The sequence below is a fragment of the Oryctolagus cuniculus genome, chromosome 12, assembly GCF_051225735.1.
Source record: "Oryctolagus cuniculus isolate XC-2025 breed Fujian yellow rabbit chromosome 12, ASM5122573v1, whole genome shotgun sequence".
Taxonomy (NCBI): Eukaryota; Metazoa; Chordata; class Mammalia; order Lagomorpha; family Leporidae; genus Oryctolagus; species Oryctolagus cuniculus.
The window spans coordinates 113,817,374-113,831,667 of record NC_142878.1 but is presented as its reverse complement, the minus strand read 5'-3'; the positions used below and the strand labels follow the sequence as shown (position 1 = coordinate 113,831,667).

Here is a 14,294-nt window from a genome sequence, read left to right as displayed (position 1 = left end):
CCAGGGTGCCGGCACCACAGGTGGAGGATTAGCCTAGTGAGCCATGGCACCGGCCTCCACTGTATGTTTTATTTATCTACTGAATTCTTCATTTCTAATATTTTTTGTTGATTTCTTTTAAAAATCTCAATTTCATGAGAAAATTTTTATGTCATATACCATTTTGTTTAGTTCATGGATTTGCTTTTGATTGCTTTTGAGTAATCCTATGACTAAATTTTTAATTCTATTTCCATCACTTCATCAATCTTTTCATCTTCACATTATAATATTGAAAAATTGTTGTGTTCTTTTAAGGGGGTCACGGTGTCTTACTTATTTTTGTTTTTCAGAATTTCTGCAGTTATCTTTAAGCTCTTGCGGGGTTCATTTTTGCTTTCCTTTCCTCTAATGGCTTTTATCTTTGAGCTATGCCTATGTGGCTTAGTGGATTGTCTTTGCTTTCAGTGAATAGCAAGAGGTATGTTGCGAGTATGGCCAGGGAGCTCTGGTCTGCTCCAAACTGGGGTGATTATTCAGGGTAACAACCAAATTGGGCTTGGTAGCTCTCCTCTTATTAACAGAAGGGGAGGTGGTCACATCTGTTGGTGTAATCGCCCTCTCATCTCCTCTCCTAGAAGCTGAGCAATGCCTGGGTGCTTCTCCCCAGTGGCTTCAACACTCATCTGTGCTGCCATATGAACCACACAAATGATATGAATAGTCTTCTCTGTGAGCATGAGTCCTGCTACCTGTATCTGCCCTGGCAACCAAAGAGTTCTGAGTGCGTGACTCTGCATCTATATAGCTTGACCAGAAACCTGGTTACACCTTGCCTCCTCTAATGCAGGCACAGTGTTTTTGCATTCTAATCACCCAGACCTTCCACAGTCAAGGAATGTAAAAGGGTTCACTCTGTTCTACTAGCCTGCCCTGTCCATAGGAGACTGAGGGGTTCCCAGAGCCACTGCCATGTGTCCCATTCAGGTACATGGAGCCCCCTCCTCCCATCCAGACTGAAAGTTGGTGTGGATCATGAATTTTCCCTCTGGTAAAATCTCTGGATCGTATGTGTGTATAATACCTGCCAGCCCCAGCCCCACTTCTTTATCAGTTGTGCCGGGTGTGTACAAGAGTCCCCTGAGGTAGCACTTCCCTTTGGTTGGGATGGATTCCTCTCCCCACCTATTGCAGGTTGGGCACAGCAGAGCTGCTATTGTTTCCATAATGACAAGGTGTAGACAGTCCCATCAATTTACTTGAACTGCAGTGGTTGCCTCTGCCGACAGTCCTTGTTAGTTTTTGGGTATGCACAGAAGAGCTGGAACAGCTGCTACCTGCTTATGTCCAAAATGGCCCCAGCTCTCCCACAGCTAGCACAGGGCACTGGTGTGGAGGTAGAAGGAAGGGTAGAGAAAGATCATTTTTCCCTCGCATCAATGTGAGCAGTCACCCCTCTCCCACGAAGTTTCCCAATTGGACTCAGAGATAATGTAATCCACTAGTCTTCTGTTGTTACTGAAAGTCTTTATTTAACCTTCATTCATAAATGAGAGCTTTGCAGGGTACAGAGTATTCTGGTTGACAAATTTCTTTCTTTTAAGATTTGGACTACATCTTGCCATGTTTTCTAGTCTGTAGGGTTTCTTAGGAGAAGTAAACTGAGATTCTAATAGGAGATCATCTAAAGATAATCTGGTGTTTCTCTCATGCACATTTTAGAATCTTTTGTTTATGCTTTACTGTGGGAAGTCTGACTACAATGTGTCATGGTGAAGATCTTTTCTGGTCATATCTGTTAGCAGTTCTATGTGCTTCTTATACATGGACCTTCATTTTTTCTACAAGTTAGGGAAGTTTTCTGTAATTATTTGCTAAGTAGACCTTCTAGTCCCTTCTCTTTTTCCACTCCTTCTGGATCTCCTAAGATCCGTATTTTGGGTTGATTGATAGTATCCCATATATCTTCATCACTGTTTTTAAGTTTTCTAATATTCTTCCTCTGTTTTTGGTATGACTGTCAAATTTCCAGAGATTTTTCTTCTAGCTTGAAAATTCTTTCTTCAGCCTCATCGACTCTGTCATTGAGGCTTCTTACTGCATTTTTATTTGATCTATTGAATGCTTCATTTCTAGTATTTCATTTTGATTTCTTTTTTTATTTTTTAAAGATTTTATTTATTTGAGAGATAGAGTTACAATGAGAGGGAGAGACAGAGAAAAAAGTCTTCCATCTGTTGGTTCACTCCCCTAGGTGGCCGCAAGGACTGGAGCCAGCTGTCTGTCAGTGCTTCACTATTGCAGTTTGTGTCTCAGTGTCCATGATGGAATGAGGGGAGAGGAGTGCCTCATGGGCCTAAGTTGGTGCTCCACCCCATGCCAACCCTGCAGGACAGACTTAAAGTCAATGGGGACTACAGATTTATCCCTGTGATGAAATTCCTTGTCATCCCACCACTTGCCCTGGCAAACTAGATGAGATCAGACTCCAGGACCTGCACCATTGTTGATTCTGTGAGAGAAAAGCTTGGTGATCTGTACCTTTTTGAGTTCAGCCAGGATCCCTCAGAACAGCTGAGCAACTTCTCACCCAGGGTTCAGGAGGAAAGGAAAAAAGGCAGAGTGTCTCTCTCTCTTCCCTCCTGCAACAGTAACCTGTAGTCAGTTGCAGGAAGGCTGGCACCACTTTTGGACCTAGGCTACCCCAGATTGTGCGTGCACACCCAGCAATTATTGAGTTCACTATCCACAGTCTGCAGGGGCATCCACAGTTATTCAGAGGCAACTGACAGAGGTGGTCTCCATTGCAGCAGCTGCACTCACTTGGCAACAGGATGGGAGGAGATAAATGCCTGCAAAGGGAAGCTCAGCCTGCCGGTTTCTCCTAAGTGCCCAGCACAATTGAGAAGTTGCCAGGGCTGCAGCTGGTGGGTATTGTGCATGCCTGTGACCCAGATATCATCCTAATATCAGACAAAATAGACATTCTATTCAAAGAGACAAAAGAGGGCATTATGTAATGATTAAGGAATTGACTCAACAGGAAGATGTGATTGTAATGAATGTGTAAGCACCCAGTGGCAGAATGCCTGGCTATTTAAAATTAATATTAATGACTCTACAGGGAAACATAGACTCCAGTAATAATTGAGGACATTTTAAGCAATAAAAACAAAAACAAAGACAGGTGTATCACAGATTTCTGGACATACTGTAGGGCAGGCATAATCACAACTTCCTACTATTGGCACAAAAATAAAAAGGTAGGTCGAAGGAATTGAATTGGAAACCCAGAAATTATTTCATGCCATTACGAACAATCTTTGACAAATGAACTAAACAATATATGGATAAATGAGATTCTGTTCATAAATGATATTGGAGAAATTGATTCTACATGTGCAAGCTATGAAAAAAAGACCACTAACTTACACTTTCTACAGTTATCAACTTACAGTGGATAAAGGATCTAAATCTACAACCTGATGCCATCAAATTACTTGAGGAAAAAAAAAGTGTGTAATGCATTGGTTTAGGCAGACTGCTTGCACAGGCAAGTAAACCAAACATAGACATGAAGGCAAGAAGTGTCTCCACTATAAAGCAAACACTCATCAAAATAAAGATGTAACTGACAGAATGGGTGAAAACATTTACAAGTGATGAATCATACAAAAAGATTAATATCCAAGATCCCCCAAAGAGCTCATGAAACTCAACAACAGCAAAACAAACACTCCAGTTGAGAAATGGGCAAGTGACATGTACAGGCATTTTTCAAAGGATTGAATACAAATAACCATCAGACATGAAAATATGTTCAGGATCAATAGCCATCAGGGAATTATCTAAGAGTAACTGTGTTGATTTATATTTTTTCTTTCAAAAAGCAATATGAGCACACTAATTTCAAATTTCTTTATGTGGGGAAGCATACTGTTTTTGCTATGCATTAAAGCTACAAATTCTTCTTTTGATCTGCATCCTCCTTAGAGGATTAGAAACAAAGGTATGTATATATGTATATACATATATATGTATACATATACATACACACACATATAAAACAAAGGTATATATAGAAACCAAGGGGACATATGTATACTTATGTTTGTAGTGACTGTTGTGAACCATCAGTTGAAAGTATCTGGAATTATTGGAAAAGAACTCACACAAATTGCTTGTATATGAAGTGCTGGTGTCTTTGGCATTGTTTCTATAATACATATAGTTTGTATTCACCCTTTTTTATAATTTATAGCTTTTTAGGCTATTCTTGATGAATAAAGAAAATTAATAACTTGTTTCATATTACTATGCTCTTGGAGATTTTCTTAAAGTTTGGAGGTTGGCTTTTAGATATTCAATTGAAGTTACTATGATGGTTCTGGAAATTCCGAGAAGCTATCATTCACTTGAAGACAGTGAATCTGATAATCATAAGGTGAAGAAAAGAGGTGGTGAGTACTTTAACATTTTTATCACCTTTAAAATATACATGTAACCTCTTAACATCACCTATTTAATTTCATATATGGATACACATATGTATACATTTATACATATTAATATACTCCCTCCCCCCCAACTCACTCATGTACACGCATTAGAAGAATTACAGTTCAAAAAAAGGTATCTTTCTGTAAATTGCTCTTCAAGGAAAGGCTAAAATTTTAACATTTACAGATACAAATTTTTATAAATAAATTTCATATACTCTAAACATAATTCTCAGCAGACCAATAATTTTTAATTTGTTGATGTGAAGAAAGTATAACTTTAGGTTGTTAGAATGGTGATTATGGGGGACCAACAGCATGGCTCACTTGGTTAATCCTCTGCCTGCAGCACCAGCATCCCATATGGGTGCCAGGTTCTAGACTTGGTTGCTCCTCTTCCAATCCAGCTCTCTGCTGTGGCCAGGGAGGGCAGTGGAAGATGGCCCAAGTGCTTGGGCCCCTGCAGCAGCATGGGAGACCAGGAAGAAGCTCCTGGCTCCTGGCTTCAGATCAGCACAGCGGTGGCCATAGCAGCCATTTGGAGAGTGAACCAATGGAAGGAAGACCTTTCTCTGTCTCACTGTCTATAACTCTACCTGTCAAAAAAAAAAAAAAAAAAAAAAAAAAGAATGGTGATTAGGTACAAGGACACCTACAGAATTCCTGTGAAGTGTCTCCTTTTCCCAGGAAACAAAGAAAATAATTATTTATATTGCATCATCATCCTAGAGGATAGTCTCAACAGAGAAGTGTGTAGAGGTTGTAAGAAGAGTGGATTATGTAACACCACCTGGAATCTAAACTCAATTTGGAGTTGAGTTTTAGATTACTGGAATAAGGCCAGCAGATAGCCATATATCCATGACTTCAGTCAATAGATTTGGAAGCAGATAAAGTTAGAATTGTGAAATTGTAGATTATGTGATGATCTTCTGAATTATTTGGATCAATATGAAGCTAAAGGCCGGCGCCGTGACTCACTAGGCTAATCCTCTGCCTTGCGGCGCTGGCACACCTGGTTCTAGTCCCAGTCAGGGTGCCAGATTCTGTCCTGGTGCCCCTATTTCAGGCCAGCTCTCTGCTGTGGCCAGGGAGTGCAGTGGAGGATGGCCCAAGTGCTTGGGCCCTGCACCCCATGGGAGACCAGGAGAAGCATCTGGCTCCTGCCTTCAGATCAGCGCGGTGCGCCAGCCGCAGCGCGCCGGCCGCGGCGGCCACTGGAGGGTGAACCAACGGCAAAGGAAGACCTTTCTCTCTGTCTCTCTCTCTCTCACTGTCCACTCTGCCTGTCAAAAATAAATAAAAAAATAAAAATTAAAAAAAATATGAAGCTAAAAACAATATTGGAGGAGAATGCTTGGGATTAGTAAGCCCTAATCCATTCTAACTGGTGTCCATGTAAGAAGAAGATATTAAGACACACAAAAAGGACCCCAGAGAGTTGTGTAGGCAAAGGTACAACCAGGTGGGGATATAGCAGAAAGCTATTGTTGTGGCCTGAATGTGTCCCTTAAAAGTTGCATGTTGACACCTAACCCCTAATGTGACAGTATTAGGAGATGGGGCCCTAATTATACCAAAGGATGGCACGCTTGTGCATGAGATTAGTGCCCTTGTGAAAGGGACACCAAAGAGCTCTATCATGGTCTTTCTGGCATATGAAGATGCAGGGGAAGCCAGGTATCTGCAACAGCACACAGGTCACCACCTGACCACAGTCCAGTCATGCTGACATTATTGATTTTGGACACCCCATCTCCAGAACTGTGGGAAATGTACTTCTGTTGTTTATAAAAGCCTGGTCTGTGTTACTTTGTTGTATCAGTGCCATACCAAGACAGTGGCCATTTGCAAGTCAAGGAGAGAGGACTAAGATGAAATCAGACCAGTCTGTGGCCATGTCACATTCAACATGACTGTTCTTGTCTGGTCTCAGAAGCCAAGCAAAGTTGTGCTTGGTTCGTACTTGGATGGGAGAAAAAACCAAACCTGAAGACAACTTGTTCTTAGTTTTCAACTTCCAGGACTGTGAAGAATGAGCCCCTTTTGTTTAAGCCACCAGACTGTGGTATTTTGTTATATCAAGTGCAATGAAAATCGGATCTTTCTCCCTCACTAGACTCTGAAGAAATGGTTCAAGGATCATTCAGCCTCACGATTCCTGGCATGTGGTAGGCATTTGGTGGATGTTTATTCAGTAAGTGGATGAGCAAGTTGTTGAGTTGTTTGAACACACAATTTAAACAGAAATTTAAAAACGATTTTTTTTTAGAATCATGGGAGTGCTAATGAAGAGAAGTGATAATTAAAGATATAATCCTGAATCAGCTAAATAATCCTACAAAGAGTCATTTAATGCTATCATAAAACTGTAATTCTGAACTTGTATATAGGGACTATTAATGGCAAAGAAATGAAATATTTCATAAGTTTGTGAAAAAACAAAATTTTATGATATTAAAATAATAATTTTCTACATATTATCATTATGCTCTAGTACACTGAGCAAGAGGAATATGAGGAATATATTCCAAATGAAAATTAAAGAAATTTTTCTCATGAAATATGGTTGTCTAGTACAGGATATCTATCTGAAATGTTATTTCATATATTGGTGAAAATTGTGATTTTGGTGAAAAATGTTATATAGTCTAGTAACTTATAACACAGAAAGTCAAAATCTTCAAATGTTATTAGATTCCCTAAAATTCCCAATAATGTGGAAGGAAAATTTGAAGACTCTCAAACTACAAAATTACACTAAGAAAATTGTCCAAAGAAACCAAAGAAGCAAGTTCTCCTTTCATAGAAGACTTGTTTAAAAAATGACAAATCTACTTGAGTTGTTCAGTTTGGAAGGGGCAAAAGGAATTAAAAATAACTGCAAACATTTCAAAGTGAATTCTCACTTACATGTGAATCAATTTTTATTATTTTTTTTACACAAGAAACAACCAACCAAAATAAAATTCCGCATCATATAAGCTTCAGACAGAGGATCGTATTGTTGCACTGTAACTGAATACAACGGCCATAAGAAAATTTAAAAAAATTAAACTTAAAACAACAGGGGCCATTTTTGCGGATAGAGGCCACCCCCGCGGGCGCCTGGAGAGCGGAGGCGGGCGTTGGGCGGGCCGAAGGCTGCGGCAGGACGGCCTTGGCCACCCGGTTATCACGTCTTTTCCCGGCGTCTCCTCTGCAGAGGGAGCCGAAGTCCCCGAGACAGCCTCCGCGGAGGAGCAGAAGGAAATGGAAGATAAAGTGACTAGTCCGAGAAAGCTGAAGAAGCGAAATTAAAAGCAAGGTGTCCTCATCTGGAACAAAAGCCCGGAGGTTCAGATTTCTTAAGGAAACGGTTGCAGAAAGGGGAAAAATACTTTGATTCTGGAGATTACCACGTGGCAAAAGCAAAAATGAAAAACAAGCAACTTCCTACTGCAGCCCCGGATAAAACGGAGGTCACTGGTGACCACATTCCCACTCCACAGGACCTTCCTCAACGGAAGGCATCCCTTGTTGCTAGCAAGCTGGCTGGCTGATTAAAAGAGCTGAACTGCATGAATCTTCTAATTTCCATTATTTCTCTTACTATGTTATCTAACCACTTCTTACTTCCTTTCATTCTCTGTCATTTGAGACTGACAGCTTTGCAGGTAGCAGTAGGGTGTGCTGCTATTGTAAGGGAATATACATGTTTAGAGTTTTTGATTAAACAGTGCACTGATAAAGACATGATAGAGCGACGTAATTTACTTGGAAAATAATTGTAGATATTACCTAACTCCTAGAGTAGGTTCCAACAAGTAACAAGTTTTACAATTTTTTTTTTTTAAATTTTTTGACAGGCAGAGTGGACAGTGAGAGAGAGAGACAGAGAGAAAGGTCTTCCTTTGCCATTGGTTCACCCTCCAATGGCTGCTGCGGCTGGCGCGCTGGGGCCGGCGCACCGCACTGATCCAATGGCAGGAGGCAGGTACTTCTCCTGGTCTCCCATGGGGTGCAGGGCCCAAGCACTTGGGCCATCCTCCACTGCACTCCCTGGCCACAGCAGAGAGCTGGCCTGGAAGAGGGGCAACTGGGACAGAATCCAGCGCCCCAACCAGGACCAGAACCAGGTGTGCCAGTGCCGCAAGGCGGAGGATTAGCCTAGTGAGCCACAGCACCGGCCAAGTTTTACAATTTTAATGGTTTGGCTTTATGTATTTCATATTAATTATAGCATTATATGTTACTCTTATTTAACATAACCTCTGTTGTATTGATTTTTTTCTTTATTTTCCTTTTGGATTTTGTAAAACAGAAGTTTAAGACCACAAGTTGTAAGAAAAGTTACATAATTCAAACACAACTAGATGGGACTCCGAAAGATTTGTATTTCCGTGTTGACCTTGAATGGCCTTAAACCTATTTTAGCTTTAACAGTAGAATTTTACTTGGGCAATATTTGCCCATTCTGGTCTAACTTATGTGACTCTGGTGCTTAACAGCTGCCGTTGAAGCTTCTGTTCTTACTCAGTTCTATGATGGTAGAATACCTTTTGTTGTTGAAGATGTGACTGACATATGCATGTGCATTGACTGTTGAATTCACTTTGTGCCATTTTTGTAAACACAATAGTTTTGCACAACCTTTCACAAATGTCTGTATTAATTTCACATATTAAAAAGTAGTCAATGTGCCAACCAGAAGCACAAAAGTTACTACACGAATCCTGTCATTACAGCTTTTGTATGATAAAAGTTTATAATCTTGGGCTTACAGAACACCAAACTGAAGTCTTTGTTTAATCTGCCATACTTTGGGTATGCTAGAATAAAAGGCTTTCGTACTTGGCCTTCTGTCCACCTCTATTGTCTGGTAATTTTTTTCTTCTTTGATTCAAATGCTATAGGGCTGTTCAATCTGTATGGAAGCGTAAGTGTCCGTATCCTTACTCTTTAAGAAATTTGCTGTGCTGAATGCTGGATTTTATAACTCAATAATGACTTTTGCTGTCTCATTTCTCAGTTGCTAATTAATCACTCTTAGGATATATCCTGTATTATTACTAATAACTGATAATTGTTTAAATATAATGAAACAAATAGTTGAAAACATTGGCCCAAGAACATATGTCAAGAAGAGCTGAATTCTGGTAAATAACTTAAGTAATTATGGTCAATTAAGAGGAAAGGCTTACTGACAGAATATTTTACATGACAAATTTATTCATATTAAAAATACATAGATATTCTGTCCATGTCACTGTAGTAAGATGTCAATTGGTTTTACATACAGCTTATGTATTTAGAAATTCAGTAGACTATTGGAACAGCATTCACCACTCTTAGCTCTTCCCAGGAATTGTAATGCTGTAGAATGATAATGAGGATTGGTAGCATGAGGTTTATACTGGTTTTCTCTTTGTCTTTGACTTGGATTCAGGCATCTTTTCTGGATCTTGGCAACTCCAAAGGCATTCTTGCTCTTCTGTAATCCCAAATTACAGTAGATGGTGCCTTGAACACAGCTTCTAAAGGCTGATGACCTTCCTGCTTGACCCATGCCAAAAGGCAGAAAGCAGCAAAATCAGTACTGTGTTCATTGTAATTTTAAAGATCAGTTCTGTATAAATATATTTGTAATGATAACAAGTAGGTTATCCTGCAATATATGTATTTCTAGGATTGACTCAAGAATTCTAAAATATTCCAAACTAGAATTCCTATTATATATCTATATTTTTATTTTGTCATGAGTAGTTACAAATTACCATTAAATTCACAAATGAGACAAGATGAGTCCATGTTATTACTGGCCATGATAGGATTCCTGAAGTTTGCAACAAGTGACATGACATCTGCCTGGGTTTTACTTTGTAAAATGCAATTCTAGTATTTAACCTACCTCAGAACTTGATGAGGCTCTGTAAAATGATAAGTGTCCAATATAAAAATATTGTTGATTGTCTTTTTATTAAATGTAAATTTCCTCATTACAAGCCAACTCACCTTTTGTAAAGTCACAGTGCTTACAAACTCAAGATTTTCCAGTGGGAAAGATCTATCATTAAGGATTTGGATGTATTAGATTTGTATCTAATTGCTGAGCCTCCACTGGTACTTGGGATAGATAGTGTTGCCTCAAAGGTCAGTTTCTTTTAGACATTTTTATAGGCTATTTGATCAAAACTTGAGTGAAGATTCTGACTAGATGAGTTTAATTGCCTATTTCTATGATTTCAAAATTGGAGTTTGAATTTAATCATTGTCCTGTTTAGTATAAATTAATGCTGGAGTACACTGAAGTTGGAGACAAATAGTTTGTGAAAACTAGCTAAAGTCAAATTATTTCATAGACTACTTTTTTTTAGTATAGTTTTGAGAAACATTTCTTTCTTGAAGTTGAACTGGATTGGTTAAGGATTGTTGGTTCTTCATGACTTGGAAGTAGCATATTTACAGTTGACAAACTGCTTGAGGACCTTTTGCTGCCAACCTAAAAATATGTCTTAACTTTATCAAAGAAGGCCTGGTATAATCTCTACTTGCTATTCAACAGTTAAAATTAGTTGCTTTTCTTGATATAACAAAACTGTACCTCTGAATATTTATTGATGCTTTCCACAAAATCAGATGCATGCTTGCTCAGTCCAAGCCAGTGATGTTTTATGGACATTGAGATGTGATATCTACTCAAGTTGCATTCTGAAGTCAGTGTGTGGTGGCCAGAAGCAGGGAGCATTTATGAGAAGAGTACTTGTGATGATAACCAACATATGTTTTTCTGGTGGCCTTTCCTTGTTTCTCCAACATCCAAAACTTTCTTCCACTTGGATTTTCCTCCTTTTACCTCATTTTGTTTCACTCTCCCTTCCACACACTCACTCCCTTTGTATTCCTGAAACCTATTGTTGCTCTCATTAAATGGTGTTTAGGGCTGATAAATTATCAGTCCTTAATACCCTTTCCCATATGCCACAATTGAGGACATTCTAAACCACCATTCAGTTCTGGGTAACAACTAATAGGAGTCTCTGTCCCGACTCTAATTCAGCACACACTGCCGATCTTCACCTGAATCTCTTCCCTGATTCCACACCATATCTGGTAGTCCTGGGGTTCCTGGGGTCAAATCTCTGATTGTTAGTCTAAGAATAAAGCTACTGGTTTGAGTAATGTTTTACTTTCAGCCAGTTGTCATGATAGCCAGTAATGTGTATGTCATTTATCAATGAAATTGCAGTGGGAAGGAAACATATTCTTTTAATATTATGCCCTTACATCTGTTACTGTATCTCCAGCATTTGTGATGCAATAATACACTTCACCTGTATTAAAAAGGCAAAAAGTGAATGCTGATTTTGTTTACACATGTCTATAGAGTTGGCAGTTAATACTGAAATTTTTCAAATAGCCCTTCCAAAACTGTGAGATAAAAAATAAATTGACCTATCTAATGTATATTGAAAAAAAATGAAAACAACAAAAAACTATATGCGTAAAAAGGCATATTTGGAAACAGCAGGTACATAACTGAAGAAGTACTGAATCTACTTAATGTGAAACATGTTAAACATTGAGCTGAGCTGAAGAAAAGACTAATGAACTATATTATTAAGCACAGTAGAGTACATTCAAACAAAGTAAAAAGAGTAAATAAATGAGATTTAAAATATAAATCTACATATACAAAGGTTAGACTGAGAAGGAATTAAACTATCTAGTTGTTTCTCTGGACTAAACAGAAGAAATAAAGGACAGTTTTATGAGAATTTTTATTGTATAAATTTTCAAAATTGATCACAAGATAGAAATCTGTGATTGAGAAGTTTATTGGGTCAAAGGTGCAAATTTAACAAAAAATACTTCAATAATACCTGTACTTTGCAACATCAAAGAGGAAGACTTAAATGAGTGATAAAAGAAGGATGATGACTTACAAAGACAAAAACAGGGTTCACACATTTGATATAGTGTCAGAACAGATATAAATATTAAGACACCATAGAGTAACCGCCTTCAACAAACAAAGGTAAATTTAGATTAATTTCTGAGTAAGTAGATCTAGGGATTAGGTACCAAATGTAGTTTCATAGAAGAGCACTACAAAAAGAAATGGAAATATTTTCTTGCGTTAAATTAAGAAAGTACAAGATGAAGAAACTTCAATACACGCAGAACATTGAACTAATAGAGGCAGTGCCCAAGAGAAAAAAAAAACACAAATATTTAGAGGCTAGGCGATGTGGCATAGTGGGTAAAGCTGCCGGCTGCAGTGCATTTCATATGTGCACCGGTTCAAGTCCTTACTGTTCCACTTCCAATCCAGCTCTCTGCTATGGCCTAGGAAAGCAGTAGAAGAGGGCCCAAGTCCTTGGGCCCCTGCACTCCTGTGGGAGACATAGAAGAAGCTCCTGGCTCCAGCTTTGGATTGGCCCAGCTCAGGCCTTTGCTGCCATTTGGGGAGTGAACCAGAAGATGGGAGACCTCTCTCTCTGTCTCTGATTCTGTTTCTGTCTCTGTCTTCTCTGTAACTCTGCCTCTCAAATATATATATATATATATACATATATATATAAATTTTAGATACAAGTTAAAATACAAGTTCTGAATATTTAAATTAGAATTAAAATCCTGGACTTTTTAATATTTAACATGATTGAATTTATGTTTTCAGGTGTGTTTTATAAGCTTGTTAAAATTGATCATGTTTTGCAGAATTCCAATTAGTCTTTTATCAGCCCTAATAAGCACCAAAGAACTGACAGTGGCATCAATATTTCCCACAAGTCTCTGGGCATCCAGAACAACTGGATCATATTTCCACAATATGGTTGAGAAGGATGACATTATGATATCCAAACAGTACATGATCACAAAGAAACTCACCAACAGCAGGACAGTATGGGTGGCCCTTTTTGCTGGGGAGGTTCTTGGGATATCCTTCATGCTGTGAAGGTACTCAGACCTCCTTTGATGGCTAGATAAGAAGATCACTATGTAAGAACTGGAGAAAAGCATGATTCCTACAAAGAAGATATTCCAGGACAATGTGAGTGTGAAAAATATTTCCAGGATGATGGAGTTCATTGAAGAAATTGAGCAGTACTTACTGACATGGAGTAGATTGGTTATGTTGGATAGAGCTGCACTGTAGATGATCATGTTACTAGTGGATGACAGGTTGAAGGACCAAAACCAGGAGAAAAATGGATAATATAATTTGTGAGTTTTTGTTTAAATCTTGACAAATAGAAGGTGCTGTGGCTGTGGTGATGACCTGGATGATGCTAAGGTGGCAGGGTACAGATGGAGAAACCTCTCATCACTCCAGTAAAATAGAATAAAGCCTTGCATTTTAAGTCACTTGGCAAATTCAATGACTTGAAAATGTCTGGAGATAAAGAAATATACAGTGTAGTGAATAGCATCATTATGTGGCCAAAAGTCAGGTGACAGATGGCCACATTAGTGGGCTTAGGCCTAAGATTCTGGCAGATTGTGAAGATGTTGAAGAGAAAGATAAAGACATTGTCTAAGATTCCAATGGCAGCTTGGAAAAAATACATAATTTTTAATGACAATATAAGTGGAAATTTTTTTCATATTAAAAGCATATAAGAAGCCTTTTGAATACCTGTGAAACAAACAAACAAACAAAAAAGCAGATCTCACATCACTAGTGGTCTTTCTTTTTGTCATGAAAATCACCACAAATAATCACTTATATTAAATACACTTATCTTTAAAGAACCTTGATATTGCAAAGATTCTTTTTTTTCAATTTATTACTTAAGGTATACAAACTTCATGCATTTCATAAATATAAAT

General features: G+C 38.5%; 2 pseudogenes; one reads left to right on the top strand and one right to left on the bottom strand.

Annotated features, from left to right (window-relative positions):
• The first annotated feature begins 7,694 nt into the window (after window positions 1-7,694).
• On the top strand, window positions 7,695-8,047 carry LOC100357959 (cAMP-regulated phosphoprotein 19 pseudogene; annotated as a pseudogene).
• Window positions 8,048-13,136: 5,089 nt separating this feature from the next.
• LOC127489387 (putative vomeronasal receptor-like protein 4) lies at window positions 13,137-14,044 on the bottom strand (annotated as a pseudogene).
• Between the last annotated feature and the right edge of the window lie 250 nt (window positions 14,045-14,294).